At 38.8% G+C, this 18015-nt stretch overlaps 1 pseudogene; it reads left to right on the forward strand.

Annotated features, from left to right (window-relative positions):
* The first annotated feature begins 16452 nt into the window (after window positions 1-16452).
* Window positions 16453-17406, forward strand: LOC132376126 (chitinase domain-containing protein 1-like; annotated as a pseudogene).
* Window positions 17407-18015: the final 609 nt, after the last annotated feature.

Raw genomic sequence — 18015 nt, forward strand, 5'->3', positions numbered from 1 at the left:
AGCACAGGGTCTAGGCACGTGAGCTTCACTAGTTGTGGCATGTAGGCTCAGTAGTTGTGGCTCGCAGGCTCTAGAGCACAGGCTCAGTAGTTGTGGTGCATGGGCTTAGTTGCTTCGTGGCATGTTGGATCTTTCCAGACCAGGGATTGAACCCATGTCCCCTGCATTGGTAGGTGGATTCTTAACCACTGCACCACCATGGAAGTCTCTCTTTAAAGAATTTAAGGTTAGTTTTTTAAATTATTTGATATAGAAAAGTAGTATGTAATTGATTCCCAATGAACTATGCTTGCAAATGAGTTTTTGTTTTCTTAAGGAATCTCTTAGATATTCCAAACAAAGGATAGACTATCCCACTTTATATTTTTTAATTAATTTTTTTGGAGTATCGTTGATTTACAATGTTGTGTTAGTTTCTACTGTTCAGCAAAGTGAATCAGTTATACATATACATATATCCACTCTTACTTAGATTATTTTCCCATATAGGTCATTACAGAGTATTGAGTAGAGTTCCCTGTGTTATATAGTAGGTTCTTATTAGCTATCTATTTCATATACAATAGTATGTATATGTCAATCCCAGTCTCCAAATTTACCCCTCCCCCCTCTCCCCCTTGGTAACCATAAGTTTGTTTTCTATATATTATATTAGTCATAAAAAAGAATGAAATAATGCCATCTGCAGTGACATGGATGGATGTAGAGATTGTCATACTGAGTGAAGTAAGTCAGGCAGAGAAAGACAAATCACTTATATGTGGAATCTAAAAAAATGGTACAAATGAAATTATTTAGACCATTCCACTTTAAAATCTGACTTATCAGCATTGTCTGTGAGGATTCTCCTCTCAATTCTTGCTTACTTTGAACTCCATGCTGGCAGTAAAAACAATGTGCAAACAACCAAAGTAAACAGAACTTACCCATTCTGTCTCCACAAAGGTAGTTACCTGTACTATCCAAGGGACAGGGAGGTTTATTTTTGATTTATATGTAACTCTTGCTACCAGTTTTATGAATGGTAAAATATAAATTAGAGCTAAATAATACACAATTGAAAACTGGAATGATGCATATCCAGTGAATAATAGTGCTTTGTTATTCATTGGTTTGAGATTCATCCATTTTATAGTAAGAAATTTTTAACTTCCTCCTAAGTGCATTATATAAAACAGTAGCACCAAAGTCCTTCATAATTTCTTAAAGGAAAGGTACATTGATATGCTTTACACTGTTCAAGTAATCTATACTATATTGTTTGCTTCAAATAATATAACAATTGATCCAAGTCTACGTTGTTTAAGCTAAAAGTTTATTAAGCTTCAAACATTCACCAAAAACTGCTAATGGATTAGAATACTTTCTATTTTAAATCTCAAAAAGTGTCATTTAAAAAACTATCTCTAAAAACTGACATGGATATAAATATATATACATATAGTTACACATATATATACATATAAAATGCTTTTAACAGAGAAGAAAACAATGCATTTCAGTTTAAATAGTATTTAATCTTAAAGAATAAAAATATTCTCTTTAATTTTGTTAAGATTTCATTTTGTCTTATTGCCTGTATATCCTCTAGTTCTTTGTTGCTAGATTATATAATGGATCAAGTAAGTATTGGAGACAAATTTAGTAAAGACCCCAAATAGCCAAAGCAATCTTGAGAACGAAAAATGGAGCTGGAGGAATCAGTCTCCTTGAATTCAGACTATACTACAAAGCTACAGTAATCAAGACAGTATGGTACTGACACAAAAACAGAAATATAGATCAATGGAACAGGATAGAAAGTCCAGAGATAAACCCACGCACATATGGTCACCTTATCTTTGATAAAGGAGGCAAGAATATACAGTGGAGAAAAGACAGCCTCTTCAAAAAGTGGTGCTGGGAAAACTGTACAGGTACATGTAAAAGTATGAAATTAGAACACTCCCTAACACCATACACAAAAATAAACTCAAAATAGATTAAAAACCCAAATGTAAGGCCAGACACTATCAAACTCTTGGAGGAAAACATAGGCAGAACACTCTATTACATAAATCACAGCAAGATCATTTTTGACCCACCTCCTAGAGAAATGGAAATAAAAACAATAATAAACAAATGGGACCTAATGAAACTTCAAAGCTTTTGCACAGCAAAGGAAACCATAAACAAGACCAAAAGACAACCCTCAGAATGGGAGAAAATATTTGCAAATGAAGCAACTGACAAAGGATTAATCTCCAAGATTTACAAGCAGCTCATGCAGCTCAATAACAAAAAGAAACATATCCTTTCAGAAGGGAATAGCACTTGTGCATTATCTAATGTGGTGATGTTAATTCAGTATTGCTATACCTAAGTCAGAAATCTAATTTTTTATGAGTTAAGGTGAGACATTTCCCAACTTTTAATTGTAGCAACTAATTACATTTAAAAATACAGAACAAAAAACCACCACCAACAAACACCAACGGTCTGTCAAATCCCATCTGCCTGATCTATGAAACTTGAGGGCCAACAATGCTTGACTTCTTGTTCAAATTAACTCAGAAATCCTTCTTTTTCTTGATCCCCAAAGTCCTTCTAAGTACAACTATTCTTCTAAGGAATGAAGTGTAGTTTTGTACCCCATTTCTTGAGGATGCTCATTACAAACAGCTATGAGTACAACCAATGGACAATTCTCTCAGAGCGGTATTCAAAATAAATCAGGTTGAGGTCGGAGAACCTTAGCCCACTTGATGATGTGTGGAAACACTGCTGAGTGCTCCACCCTCACTGCTGCTGTAACATCCCTCTCCTCTCCTCTAGATCCTTGGAGATGCTTCCACAGGGATCTTGGGTGACAGTAGTTCTTTCCTTGTGACACATTTAGCCAATAGCCCAAAAGAAGAAACCAGGCACATGACATGCCGGTAAATAAAAACGTTAAGCCCCTCAATAACTTCCTCTGACTTTACATTGTTTGATAGGAGTAAACTGTGGGTTTTGCAATGAGAGTTATATTCCCTTCATTCATATAGGTTTCATCCATCTAGAGACACAATTGTTGTATGTCATTTTGGTGAACTCTACATATTATGAGGTAGTTTATTTACAGCCTTTTTTGAAGAGAACAGAAAACATTATACAAAATACCTTCTCTACCACTATTTAGAGGCAAGACTGGTTTATACTCTGGAAGGTTGTGACATCTGTTCAGTAGCATTTATGTATTTATTTACATTAAGTATTTACTATATAACATGAACATCTTATAATGTCAATAGATACTGAAGATGTAAGAGTGACTGCTTTCCAGGTGCTAAGTACCCTCAATCACACTGCCAGTATCATCACGCCCAAGGTTTATTTGATAAAATATACTTCAAAATCTGAAAATTGCTGATGGAATTTTTTTTGGGTCTTCTGGGGTTTTTTTACCTTTTGATTTATTTCACGTAATAAGGAACATGCATATCTTGCTGGTATACTACCTTGGTGGCCTAAGAAATCACATGCTCCCAGTGGAATAAATCCAAGACTACTGGTCTCCAAATGGAGTGTTCTCAGAAAATGAATCCACTACTCATTTGACTCTATGGCATGGTGTGGTTTTATGCCCTTAAGTCATCTGATGAGACCTGGTGTTCAGACTGCTAACCAGGAGATCGACAGACGAACCATGCGCTCCAGCTATCTCCCTGAACATGTCTCTCAGAGGGAACATATTTTTTGAGGTCTAAACTGCTCTGTTAGTTTCTGAATAGCTGCCTTAAAACCTCTATTATCTCCTGTTCCTCTGAGCATGGAAAACATATCCTGGAGCTCAGGCCCCCTGAAGGGTGACTTTTTGTAAGACAACTACAGAATGAAATGCAGTTACAAGCAGTTTTAAATATCTCCATTTAGATCATATTTGAACAACCCTTAATCCTATCTTGGACCAAAAGTAGTTGAATCCACAGAAAGGTTAAATGGTCATTTAAAATTACATGTGGTAACTGATGTCGGGAAATCCACACGCGCCTCCTCAAATTAATACCAGGTGTCTGCTTCAGATAGCTTTGTGTAATATCGTTCTTTACGACACTTGATTTAAATCATTTTTATTAACATGCTTCTAAATGGAACATCATAATATTACTTACTCCTCATCTCAAAAATTTTATGAATACTCTATTATGTACATAAATTTTCCTGTACCCCAGTAAGATGCAATACATACTGTAGCACATTCTTTTTCTATTGAGCAATTAAAGAAAATGTGTTAAGGTTATAGCTGAATCCATATTTTTCAGAGTTAATATGTGAAGATATGACTCATTCCTGACAATGGAATACATATGAGAAAAGTGACTCAAATCAAAACATATCTAAGACTTATCAGGAGTTTTACCAGTTTTTTCATTAAAAGAATTAAAAATAAAAATCGGAACCACAAGTAAGCTTGTGCGTACTATGTTATATAACTCTGCTTATATTCTCTGAGGGAAGGGATTGTATCCACTCTCTGCTGAGCGGATGCCCACTCCAGGACTGAAGGACATACTCACCCGGCTTCTAGAGAGTTCCTTGCCCAAGGTCAAGCCTCATTCCCATAGGCTGCGGTATCCAGTGACTGGCCGTGCATAACAAGGTCAAGTCTCTTTGCCTGTCAGAGACCTAACTTCCTTCTCAGAGTCTGCTTTCCGGGAAATCATCTACAACACCACTCTGTACCAAGAACAAAGCCCAGAGCTAATACGTGGTGAGTGCTCGGAAAATACTTGCAGAATGAAGCATGTTGAATATAAACTGTACATGGAAGAGGCCTCACACTCTGAATTATTTTCATTTTGACTTTCAAAGTTCATCAAAGGTATCAGATAGATAATATCATAGGATGCAATAGGATTAATTTTAATCAATATAATTCTACTCTTCTTTCTTTTGAAGGTTTAGCTAAAGCAAGATTGATCCCTTGATTAGAGAGAAGTGGGAGAGTTTGAAGACTTCAGTCACACTCAGGAATAAAACAATTAAATGTAAAAATATGGTTAACTCTCAGTCTGATTACCATTAGAACTTGACATCAAAGTTATACTTAATTAAAAACAAGAGAAAGATCTTACATGCAAATAATTCCAGATTTGAAGGCCGTGTATCTAAATGCTCATTTATTTTCTGGTAGTGATATTTTAAAGCTTTTGAAATGACGGCCAACTTCAATTAATCACAATAACTTTGAGAAATTCAAGCATGTTTATTTTTTGTATGAAACAGTTTAAATTTGAGGTTGAACATTCATTTCATGAAATTATTGATGTTTCATAAAACTTCCTGTTCTGGAGTGAAATTTTCCTGAAAGTAAAAGATGAACCTCCAGGTGTAACATCTGTTACCCCGAACATAATAACATTCTCAATCAGCAGGAACAGCTGCAGCAGCTGCCAATTCTCTCTGGAGGAAACCAGCCTGGGAAAAGAAAAGCCCTATAGAATTATCACAGGCTAACACTCAGCAGAAATGTGAAACTGCTCAATGACTTTGTGCATACATGGCAAAAGTTTGAGCTTTACTTAGTTTCTTGACATCTACAGATATCTTAAAGTAATAAGTTTTTGGATTACATATTAAATAATATATGGGAAATTTTATATTAATGATGTGTGAGCATGTTCTTAACTGTTGGACTTCTATCGTTGTCCTTACATTGTGCAACATTGCTCCAAAACTTACTTTATAGAATGAAATAATGCCATTTGCAGCAACATGGATGGACCTAGAGATTATCATATTAAGTGAAGTAAGTCAGAAAGAGAAAGACAAATACCATATGATATCACTTATATGTGAAATCTAAAATATGATCCAAATGAACTTATTTACAAAACAGAAACAGAGTCACAGACAGAGAAAACATACTTGTGGTTGCCAAAGGAGGAGGGGAGTGGGGGAAGGATGGATTGGGAGTTCGGGATTAGCAGATGCAAACTATTATACATACAATGGATGAAGAACATGGTGCTGCTGTATAGCACAGGGAACTATATTCAATATCCTGTGGTAAACCATAATGGAAAAGAATGTGAAAAAGAATGTATATATATATATATATGTATAACTGAATCACTTTGCTGTACAGCAGAAATTAACACAACATTGAATAAAATAAATTTAAAAACTGCTTTATGCCATGCCTTTCAGATGGAGAATACCATATTCATTACTACAAAATAGTATCAATATTTACAATAATACAAAATGCAACATATTTAGTAATGTGAACTTGGAAGAACTGCTGGGTACCCGGTGTATTGTGCATTCTGCCTGTAGCTTTAATTTAAAGTCTTGTAGCTTGTGATAGAGATTTCTAATATTATTGCACATCCAATTCTCCTTTCCTTCTAGGTGAATGAGGGAATTATGTTTCCATGCTTTTCTGTAATTAGGTAGAGACATATGACTACTTCTTAGGTAACGTGTTTGAGAAGAAGTAATGTATATCACTTCCAGGACGAAGCATTTAATTGATGGTGTCAGACCCCGCAGTGCTCCTTTTCCTGCTGCATTGACCAACAACACCACAGAACGCAGCTACTGAGGCACCAGGATGGCAGAGTCTCCAGTAACCCAGAATTCTGAGAAGCCGCAGGGAGGATAAATATCCTGGAAAGACTTTCAGACGCACAAAAGAATTTGACAACTAAGAAATCAGTCTTTGATGTGGTAAATCGGTGGGGTTTTGTGATTGTGTGTTACCACATCATAATCTATCCTATTCTGACTTTTGCATTTAGATAAAATATATTAGCCAGATGTTATTTAAATTTCACAAGAATGTATGGTTATCTGTACTGTTTTTTCAAATGTTCATGATTTAATAGACAACCCCAAAACACACTTTCTAAGAATAGGGTCATTTTGATTTGGAAATACCAAAATTATTGTAGTTGCCCCTAATAGATGAAGTTATATCTTAATCAATGTTAGCTCTATCAAACTGTACAGTTATTTCATGTGTTAAAAGTCAACTTATGTCATGAAAAAATTTAATAAGAATTTCCTTTTAGCTGTTATCTTTGAATATTACAGATATACATACTTTCCTATAATTATCCACATATTTCTGGTTTATCTGTTACTGTTTATCAAGTTCATTCTGTTAATACTGCCAACTAATATATCTCAAAGTTGTCACCATGCCAGTGTTCATAATCTTAATATTTTACAAGTTCTTTAGGGAAATAACTAAACAGAAAACATTATCAAATTCTACATATAATCAAGCTAAGCAGATCTCATGACCTCTTTTATCTTGTTTCCTATATTCTGCTTTTAATATTTTTTCAGTCAGATTCAAGTACATTTTCTTGCTAATTTTATTTCTAGGAAATATGTTCTTTTATCTCATTCTCAGGTGTTTTTTTTTTTTTTTTCTATTTTCCGACTTTTAAAATTATTGCATTTACTCTCATTTTATATGTTGAAAATCCCAGTTGAACTTTGGCTTACAAAAAGAAACAAAACACAAATAAAAAAACTTAATTGAACTGACATTAGAATAGACAGCTTCCAGGTAGGAATGGGTGCTTTGTATTTCTCCTCCAAATACATGAGTGTGGTTAATAAGACAGAAATGAAAGTCATATATTATTAAAAATACAAAATTAAAAGAAAAAATTGATATAGTCACTATGGACATGATGACGGATTTTTGAAACTATGAACTAGGACTCATGGTCTAAAGACTGCTTTTAAGGTTTGTGAAATTATTTATATAAAGTATATTGAAATTACATAAAAACATAGCACAAAATATGAATTTAACAAGATATCTTAATTATAACAAAATAAAGTAACATGTAACTAGGATTAGCACAGAAAGCCTAGCATTTATTCTAAAAGTATATCAGGCATAAATATGGCATATAATATAACAATATTTTTAACATTTTTATTGGAGTATAATTGCTTTACAATGGTGTGTTAGTTTCTGCTTTATAACGAAGTGAATCAGTTATACATATACATATATCCCCATATCTCTTCCCTCTTGCATCTCCCTCCCTTCCACCCTCCCCATCCCACCCTTCTAGCTGGTCACAAAACACCAAGCTGATCTCCCTGTGCTATGCAACTGCTTCCCACTAGTTATCTATTTTACATTTGGTAGTATATATGTGTCCATATATACACTACCACTCTCTCACTTTGTCCCAGCTTACCATTCCCCCTCCCGGTGTCCTCAAGTCACTTTTCTAGTAGGTCTGCGTCTTTATTCCCATCTTGCCCCTAGCTTCTTCATGACCTTTTTTTTTTTTTTTTTTTTTTAGATTCCATATATATGTGTTAGCATACGGTATTTGTTTTTCTCTTTCTGACTTACTTCATTCCTTATGACAGACTCTAGGTCTATCCACCTCACTACAAATAATTCAATTTCGTTCCTTCTTATGGCTGAGTAATATTCCATTGTATACATGTGCCACATGTTCTTTATCCATTCATCTGTCGATGCACACTTAGGTTGCTTCCATGTCCTGGCTATTGTAAACAAGGCTGCAATGAACACTGTGGTACATGACCCTTTTTGAATTATGGTTTTCTCAGGGTATAGGTCCAGTAGTGGGACTGCTGGGTCATATGGTAGTTCTATTTTTAGTTTTTTAAGGAACCTCCATACTGTTCTCCATAGTGGCTGTATCGACTTACATTCCCACCAACAGTGCAAGAGGGTTCCCCTTTTTCCACGCCCTCTCCAGCATTTAATGTTTGTAGATTTTTTTGATGATGGCCATTCTGACCGGTGTGAGATGATATCGCAGTGTAGTTTTGTTTTGCATTTCTCTACTGATTAATGATGTTGAGCATTCTTTCATGTGTTTGCTGGCAATCTGTATATCTTCTTTAGAGAAATGTCTATTTAGGTCTTCTGCCCATTTTTGATTGGGTTGTTTGTTTTTCTGATATTGAGCTGCATGAGCTACTTGTAAATTTTGGAGATTAATCCTTTGTCAGTTGCTTCATTTGCAAATATTTTCTCCCAATCTGAAGGTTGTCTTTTCATCTTGTTTATGGTTTCCTTTGCTGTGCAAAAGCTTTGAAGTATCATTAGGTCCCATTTGTTTATTATTGTTTTTATTTCCATTTCTCTAGGAGGTGGGTCAAAAAGGATCTTGCTGTGATTTATGTCATAGAGTGTTCTGACTATGGTTTCCTCTAAGAGTTTTATAGTGTCTGGCCTTACATTTAGGTCTTTAATCCATTTTGAGTTTATTTTTGTGTATGGTGTTAGGAAGTGTTCTAATTTCATTCTTTTACATGTAGCTGTCAGGTTTTTCCAGCACCACTTATTGAAGAGGCTGTCTTTTCTCCATGGTATATTCTTGCCTCCTTTATCAAAGATAAGGTGACCATATGTGCATGGGTTTGTCTCTGGGCTTTCTATCCTGTTCCATTGATCTATATTTCTGTTTTACTGCCAAGACCATACTGTCTTGATTATTGTAGCATCGTAGTATAGTCTGAAGTCAGGGCGCGTGATTCCTCCAGCTCCATTTTGCTTTCTCAAGATTGCTTTGGCTTTTTGGGGTCTTTTGTGTTTCCATACAAGTTGTGAAATATTTTGCTCTAGTTCTGTGAGAAATGCCAGTGGTAGTTTGATAAGGATTGCATTGAATCTGTAGATTGCTTTCGGTAGTATAGTAATTTTCACAATGTTGAGTCTTCCAATCCAAGAATATGGTATATCTCTCCATCTATTTGTATCATCTTTAATTTCTTTCATCAGTGTCTTATAATTTTCTGCATACAGGTCTTTTGTCTCCTTAGGTAGGTTTATTCCTAGGTATTTTATTCTTCTTGTTGCAATAGTAAATGGGAGTGTTTTCTTAATTTCTTTTTCAGGTTTTTCATCATTTGTGTATCGGAATGCAAGTGATTTCTCTGAATTAACTTTGTTTCCTGCTACTTTACCAAATTCATTGATTAGCTCTAGTAGTTTTCTGGTAGCATCTTTAAAATACTCTATGTATAGTATCATGCCATCTGCAAACAGTGACATCTTTACTTCTTCTTTTCAGATTTGGATTCCTTTTATTTCTTTTTCTTCTCTGATTGCTGTGGCTAACACTTCCAAAACTATGTTGAATAATAGTGGTGAGAGTGGGCAACCTTGTCGTGTTCCTGATCTTAGTGGAAATGGTTTCAATTTTTCACCATTGAGGATGATGTTGGCTGTGGGTTTATCATATATTGCCTTTATTATGTTGAGATAAGTTCCCTCTATGCCTACTTTCTGGAGGGTTTTTATCCTAAATGGGTGTTGAATTTTGTTGAAAGCTTTCTCTGCATCTATTGAGATGATCATATGGTTTTTCTCCTTCAATTTGTTAATATGGTGTATCACATTGATTGATTTGCATATATTGAAGAATCCTTGCATTGCTGGGATAAACCTCACTTGATCATGGTTTATGATGCTTTTAATGTGCTGTTGGATTCTGTTTGCTAGTATTTTGTTGAGGAATTTTGCATCTATATTCATCAATGATATTGGCTTGTAGTTTTCTTTCTTTGTGACATCTTTGTCTGGTTTTGGTATCAGGGTGATGGCCTCGTAGAACGAGTTTGGGAGTGTTCCTCCCTCTGCTATATTTTTGAAGAGTTTGAGAAGGATAGGTGTTAGCTCTTCTCTAAATGTTTGATAGAATTCACCTGTGAAGCCATCTGGTCCTGGGTTTTTGTTTGTTTCAATTTCAGTGCTTGTGATTGGTCTGTTCATATATTCTATTTCTTCCTGGTTCAGTCTCAGAAGGTTGTGCATTTCTAAGAATGTGTCCATTTCTTCCAGGTTGTCCATTTTATCGGCATATAGTTGCTGGTAGTAATCTCTCATGATCCTTTGTATTTCTGCAGTGTCAGTTGTTACTTCCCCTTTTTCATTTCTAATTCTATTGATTTGAGTATTCTTTTTTTTCTTGATGAGTCTGGCGAATGGTTTATCAATTTTATTTATCTTCTCAAAGAACCAGCTTTTAGTTTTATTGATCTTTGCTATGGTTTCCTTCATTTCTTTTTCATTTATTTCTGGTCTGATCTTTACGATTTCTTTCCTTCTGGTAACTTTAAGGTGTTTTTTTTCTTCTTTCTCTACTTGCTTTAAGTGTAAGGTTAGGTTGTTTATTTGAGATGTTTCTTGTTTCTTAAGGTAGGACTGTATTGCTATGAACTTCCCTCTTAGAACTTCTTTTGCTGTATCCCATAGGTTTTGAGTCGTTGTGTTTTTATTGTCATTTGTTTCTAGGTATTTTTTTGATTTCCTCTTTGATTTCTTCAGTGATCTCTTGGTTATTAAGTAGTGTATTGTTTAACCTCCATCGGTTTGTATTTTTTACAGATTTTTTCCTGTAGTTGATATCTCGTTTCATAGCATTGTGGTCAGAAAAGATACTTGATACAATTTCAATTTTCTTAAATTTACCAAAGCTTGACTTGTGACCTAAGATATGATCTATTTTGGACAATGTTCATGAGCACATGAGAAGAAAGTGTATTCTGTTGTTTTTGGATGGAATGTCCTATAAATATCAATTAAGTCCATCTTGTTTAATGTATCATTTAAAGCTTGTGTTTCCTTATTTATTTTCATTTTGGATTATCTCTCCATTGGTGAAAATGGGGTGTTGAAGTCCCCTACTATGATTGTGTTACTGTCAATTTCCCCATTTATGGCTGTTAGCATTTGCCTCAAGTATTGAGGGGCTCCTGTGTTGGGTGCATAAATATTTACAATTGTTATATCTTCTTCTTGGAATGATCCCTTGATCATTATGTAGCGTCCCTCTTTGTCTCTTGTAATAGTCTTTGTTTTAAAGTCTATTTTTTGTGATATGAGAATTGCTACTCCAGCTTTCTTTTGATTTCCATTTGCATGGAATATCCTTTTCCATCCCCTCACTTTCAGTCTGTATGTGTCCCTAGGTCTGAAGTGGGTCTCTTGTAGACAGCATATATATGGGTCTTGTTTTTGTATTCATTCAGCCAGTCTGTGTCTTTTGGTGGGAGCATTTAATCCATTTACATTTAAGGTAATTATCGATCTGCATGTTCCTATTATCATTTTCTTAATTGTTTCTGGTTTGTTATTGTAGGTTTTTTCCTTCTCTTGTGTTTCCTGCCTAGAGAAGTTCCTTTAGCATTTGTTGTAAAGCTGGTTTGGTGGTGCTGAATTCTCTTAGCTTTTGCTTGTTTGTAAAGGTTTTAACTTCTCCGTCAAATCTGAATGAGATCCTTGATGGATAGAGTCATCTTGGTTGTAGGTGTTTCACTTTCATGACTTTAAATATGTCCTGCCACTCCCTTCTGGCTTGCAGAGTTTCTGCTGAAAGATCAGCTGTTAACATTATGAGGATTCCCTTGTATGTTATTTGTTGTTTTTCCCTTGCTGCTTTTAATATTTTTTCTTTTTATTTAATTTTTGATAGTTTGAGTAATATATTTCTTGACATATTTCTACTTGGATTTATTCTGTATGGGGCTCTTTGTGCTTCCTGGATGTGATTAACTATTTCCTTACCCATATTAGGCAAGTTTTCATCTATAATGTCTTTAAATATTTTCTCAGTCCCTTTCTTTTTCTCTTCTTCTTCTGGGACTCCTATAATTCGAATGTTGGTGCGTTTAATATTGTTCCAGAGGTCTCTGAGACTATCCTCAGTTCTTTTCATTCTTTTTTCTTTATTCTGCTCTGCAGTAGTTATTTCTACTATTTTATCTTCCAGGTCACTTACCCGTTCTTCTGCCTCAGTTATTGTGCTATTGATTCCTTCTAGACAATTTTAAATTTCATTTATTGTGTTGTTCATCATTGTTTGTTTGCTAGTTAGTTCTTCTAGGTCCTTGTTAAACGTTTCTTGTATTTTCTCCATTCTATATCCAAGGTTTTGGATCATCTTTACTATCATTGTTCTGAATTCTTTTTCAGGTAGACTGCCTATTTCCTCTTCGTTTGTTAGGTCTGATGGGTTTTTACCTTGCTGCTGGATCTGCTGTGTGTTTCTTTGTCTTCTAATTTTTCTTAACTTACTGTGTTTGGGGTCTCCTTTTTGCAGGCTGTAGGTTCGTAGTTCCTTTTGTTTTTGGTGTTTGCCCCCTGTGGCTAAGGTTGGCTCAGTGGGTTGTGTAGGCTTCCTGGTGGAGGGGACTAGTGCCTGTATTCTGGTGAATGAGGCTGGATCTTGTCTTTCTGGTGGGCAGGGCCACGTCTGGTGGTGTGTTTTGGGGTTTCTGTGACCTTATTATGATTTTAGGCAGCCTCTCTTCTAATGGATGGGGTTCTGTTCCTGTCTTGCTAGTTGTTTGTCATAGGGTGTCCAGCACTGTAGCTTGCTGGTCGTTGAGTAGAGCTGGGTCTTGGCATTGAGATGGAGATCTCTGGGAGATTTTTGCCATTTGATATTATGTGGATCTGCGAAGTCTCTGGTGGACCAATGTCCTGAACTCGGCTCTCCCACCTCAGAGGCACAGCTGTGACGCCTGGCTGGAGCACCTAGATCCTGTCTTCCACATGGCTGGGAATAAAAGGGGGAAAAAAGGAAAGAAAGAACGAAAAAAATAAGATAAAATAAAATAAAATAAGATAAAATAAAAAGTTATTAAAATAAAAAATAGTTATTAAAAAAAAAATTAGGGTTTCCCTGGTGGCGCAGTGGTTGAGAATCTGCCTGCCAATGCAGGGGACACAGGTTCGAGCCCTGGTCCGGGAAGATCCCACATGCCGCGGAGCAACCGGTCTCGTGAGCCACAATTACTGAGCCTGCGCATCTGGAGGCTGTGCTCCACAACAAGAGAGGCCGCGATAGTGAGAGGCCCACGCACCGCGATGAAGAGTGGCCCCCGCTTGCCGCAACTAGAGAAAGCCCTCGCACAGAAACGAAGACCCAACACAGCCATAAAGTAAATTAATTAATTAATTAAAAAAATTTAAGTAATTAAAAAAGAGAAAGAAAGAAACAAGAGAACAACGAAACCAGAAAACAAATCCAGCAATGATAACAAGTGCTGAAACTGAACCCTAGGACAGACGGTGAAAACAAAGCTCTACAGACAAAATCACACAAAGAATCATATGCACACACGCTCACAAAAAGAGAAAAAGGGAAAAAAATGATATATCATTGCTCTCAAAGTCCACCTCCTCAATTTGGGGTGATTCATTGTCTATTAAGGTATTCCACAGATGCAGGTACATCAAGTTGACTGTGGAGACTTAATCCGCTGCTGCTGAGGCTGCTGGGAGAGATTTCCCTTTCTCTTCTTTGTTCACACAGCTCCCAGGTTTCAGCTTTAGATTTGGACCCGCCTCTGCATGTAGGTCGCCTGAGGGCGTCTGTTCTTTGCTTAGACAGGACGGGGTTAAAGGAGCAGCTGACTGGGGGGCTCTGGCTCACTCAGGCCGTGGGGAGGGAGGGGTACGGATGCGGGGGGAGCCTGCGGTGGTAGAGGCTGGCGTGACGTTGCACCAGCCTGAGGCGTGCCGTGCGTTCTCCCGGGGAAGTTGTCCCTTGATCATGGGACCCTGGCAGTGGCGGGCTGCACCGGCTCCCAGGAAGGGAGGTGTGGAGAGTGACCTGTGCTCGCACACAGGCTTCTTGGTGGTGGCAGCAGCAGCCTTAGCGTCTCATGGCCATCTCTGGGGTCCGCGCTGATAGCCGCAGCTTGCGCCTGTCTCTGGAGCTCGTTTAGGTGGTGCTCTGAATCCTCTCTCCTCGTGCACCGTGAAACAATGGTCTCTTTCCTTTTAGGCAGGTCCAGACTTTTTCCCGGCTAGCTGTGGGCACTAGCCCCCTTCAGGCTGTGTTCACACCGCCAACCCCAGTTCTCTCCCTGCGATCCGACTGAAGCCCGAGCCTCAGCTCCCAGCCCCCGCCCACCCCGGCGGGTGAGCAGACAAGCCTCTCCAGGCTGGTGAGTGCTGGTCGGCACCGATCCTCCGTGGGGGAATCTCTCTGCTTTGCCCTCCGCACCCCTGTGGCTGTGCTCTCCTCCGCGGCTCCAAAGCTTCCCCCCTCTGCCATCCGCAGTCTCCGCCCGCGAAGGGGCTCCTAGTGTGTGGAAACCTTTCCTCCTTCACAGCTCCCTCCCACTGGTGCAGGTCCCATCCCTATTCTTTTGTCTCTGTTTTTTCTTTTTTCTTTTGCCCTACCCAGGTACGTGGGGAGTTTCTTGCCTTTGGGAGGTCTGAGGTCTTCTGCCAGCATTCAGTAGGTGTTCTGTAGGAGTTGTTCCACATGTAGATGTATTTCTGATGTATTTGTGGGGAGGAAGGTGATCTTACTCTTCCGTCATCTTGAAGCTCCTCCTGTAATAATTATTAAATAAAGTTAAACCATATGATAATTCCCTATTAATAATATATCTGTTATAATAGATAAATAATAAACTATGGTTATGCTCAAATGGGATAATAGCAGTGAATGTGACCTGTACACCCAAGGTAATAATCAATATTAGTCAAGTTGGTCTTCATTACTGAAGTAGTAGGTGGTTAGGGCTGATTTCTTAAACTGTTTCAAAAAACATGAGTCTACTAAGAGTTAAGATACCATTTTGGTAATATTAGATTTGGCTTGAAATTCAAATACTACCTAAATCACCTGTCTGAATCACCTCTTTTGTTATGTGATTTCTGGGGTTGCTATAATAAGGATCAATAACATAATGGGGGGAAATACCATCTTATTTGTTAGACAGGCCAGTTCCTGATACTCAAATGCAAGGTTTCAGCAAATGTGTAGTGCAAGCCAGCAGGCAAACAAGAGTTGATGCTTCAGCCTTGAGGCAGACTTTCTTATTCTCCAAGAAACCACAGTTTTTGCTCTTAAGACTCTCAGCTGACTGGATGAGGCCCACCCACACTATGAAGGTCATGTTCTTTACTTAAAGTCACCTAATTTAGCTGATATCCACATCTGCAAAATAACATCACGGTAACATCTGGATTAGTGTTTTATTAAATAACTGGTACCATAGCTCAGCCAAGTTGACACATAAAACTAAATATCCTATCTCCCACCCACTAACACAATATCTAAATCTTGTTTACTTATCACTGTTGGGTTAGAAAAGTGGTGTAAGGACCCGAAGCAATTGTTAGTTTAAGAGTCTTTACAAAGAAGAGGTCAATATTGTTAAGCTGTTCCTCGGCTGGACCTAAAGCAAAGGTGAAGGATAATTTCACAGACAACTGCAAATACAGACACAATTTTTGCAAGCCTGGGCTCCTGTCTATTCACAAAGGTGACATATCTTATACTTTGCAATTGACCAAGCAGATAGCAACCTGTGCTGTCTAAGGGAGAAGAAAGGAGGATGGAACCGACAGAGTTCTGAAAGCTTTTCTTTTGTCGCCACAGACCTTGAGTAAATCCACTTTAAAAAAAATGGGAGCTCTAGCAGATGCTCTTGGCACACTGTCCAAACCCCATGGCACTCATCATTCCCTGGAGTGCAATGTTAGTGCCCCCTCAGCACAAGGCCTCGTCGGTGGAGCTGCCCCCATGTCCTCACCTGGAAGCACTTCCCGGATGCAGCACAGCCCTCAGCACATCCTGAAGCATTTCAAATCCTGGGCTGACCCCCCAGCAGGGGCCTCATTCACATGCTCAGCCACGTGGCAGAGACACTGCATCAGGGCCAGCTGCAGGCCATCCTGGTCATCCGGCGCACCATCGCTCCTGGGACCAACGAGCTGGGCATGTCCACACACAAGGAGTTTGAGCAGCTGGTGCCCGTGTCAGTCCTCGCACTGATAGGCACAGCAGGCTGGCCCCAATGCACCGCTGTCCTGGTTGCCAGCCTGCGTCAGGTCCGGGTCCCCAAGTCGAAGTGGCGAAGCAAGATCTTGCTGGGGCTCAGCTTCTACGGTGTGGACTACTCGGTCTCCAAGGATGAGGGAGCCCGTCATTGGGGCCAGTGAGGACCCATCTGCTGCAGCCTTGGCCCAAGCGTTCCAGACCCCACCCTGTGGCCCTGCTTCCTGGCATTTCGTGTCCAGCTGCACACATGGCCCTCCCACACAGCCCAGCATGCTGCTGGCACTCTATAGACCATGGGGGGATGACACCCCACGTTCTGCTGCTCTTGGGTGACCTCACCCCTTCCGTGATGGCATAGGACACTTCCACCCTCTCCACACCCACTCCCGGCCTCTCCCAGGTACATCCAGATGCTGAAGGACCACGGGCCCCAGATCTTGTGGGACAGCCAGGCCTCAGAGTACTTTTCCTAGTACAAGGAAAGCCAAGAGGGAAGCAAGTCGTCCTCTACCTGTCACTGAAGACCTTGCAGGTGGGGCTGGAGTTGGCCAGGGAGCTGGACATCGGGGTGTCCATCTGGGAGCTGGGCCAGTGCCTGGACTCCTTCTATGACATGCAGTAGGCCCGGCCTGGGGCCAGAGTGTGCTTTTCCAAAAGCTTCCTCCTAAGGAAGCGCCAGGCTGTTAACATCTCTGGACACAGGTCTCAAGTGCTGATGGATATAGAAGCTGGAGGATACATACCTCAGCTCCCCAGCTCTGTGTGGGACGACTCTGTGGGGTATTCAGTCCAGTCTCTGTTTCCCAGTGGCCCAGAGTGGAAGCCTATTCATCATACAGTCTGCAGTGGTCTCCTTTCTGCTGTGTGTCACTTCCTCTCTCTCCTACTGATGTTTCCTGGGATTACCTCCGAAATAAACCACTTGCAGTGGAATCTTTGACTCAGACTCTGCTCTGCGGAGAGAGCATGGATAGGCTCTCCACCTGAGAAAATACATGTGAAATTCTTCACATCATCTTACTAAAAACTTTGAGAAATGATACAATAAAAAACTCCATAACCCCTATATTCAGCATACTCTAAATTTATTTAACCACATAATGCATTTTTTATATTATTATCCTTACAAACTAGAGTTCTATACATTAAGCTTTGAGAAACGCTGACCCAGAACAAAACTGAGTGTATTTTTCCATAATCCTTAACTGCTGTGATTATTAATTTCTTTACT

This window comes from Balaenoptera ricei, chromosome 12 (assembly GCF_028023285.1).
Source record: "Balaenoptera ricei isolate mBalRic1 chromosome 12, mBalRic1.hap2, whole genome shotgun sequence".
Lineage (NCBI taxonomy): Eukaryota > Metazoa > Chordata > Mammalia > Artiodactyla > Balaenopteridae > Balaenoptera > Balaenoptera ricei.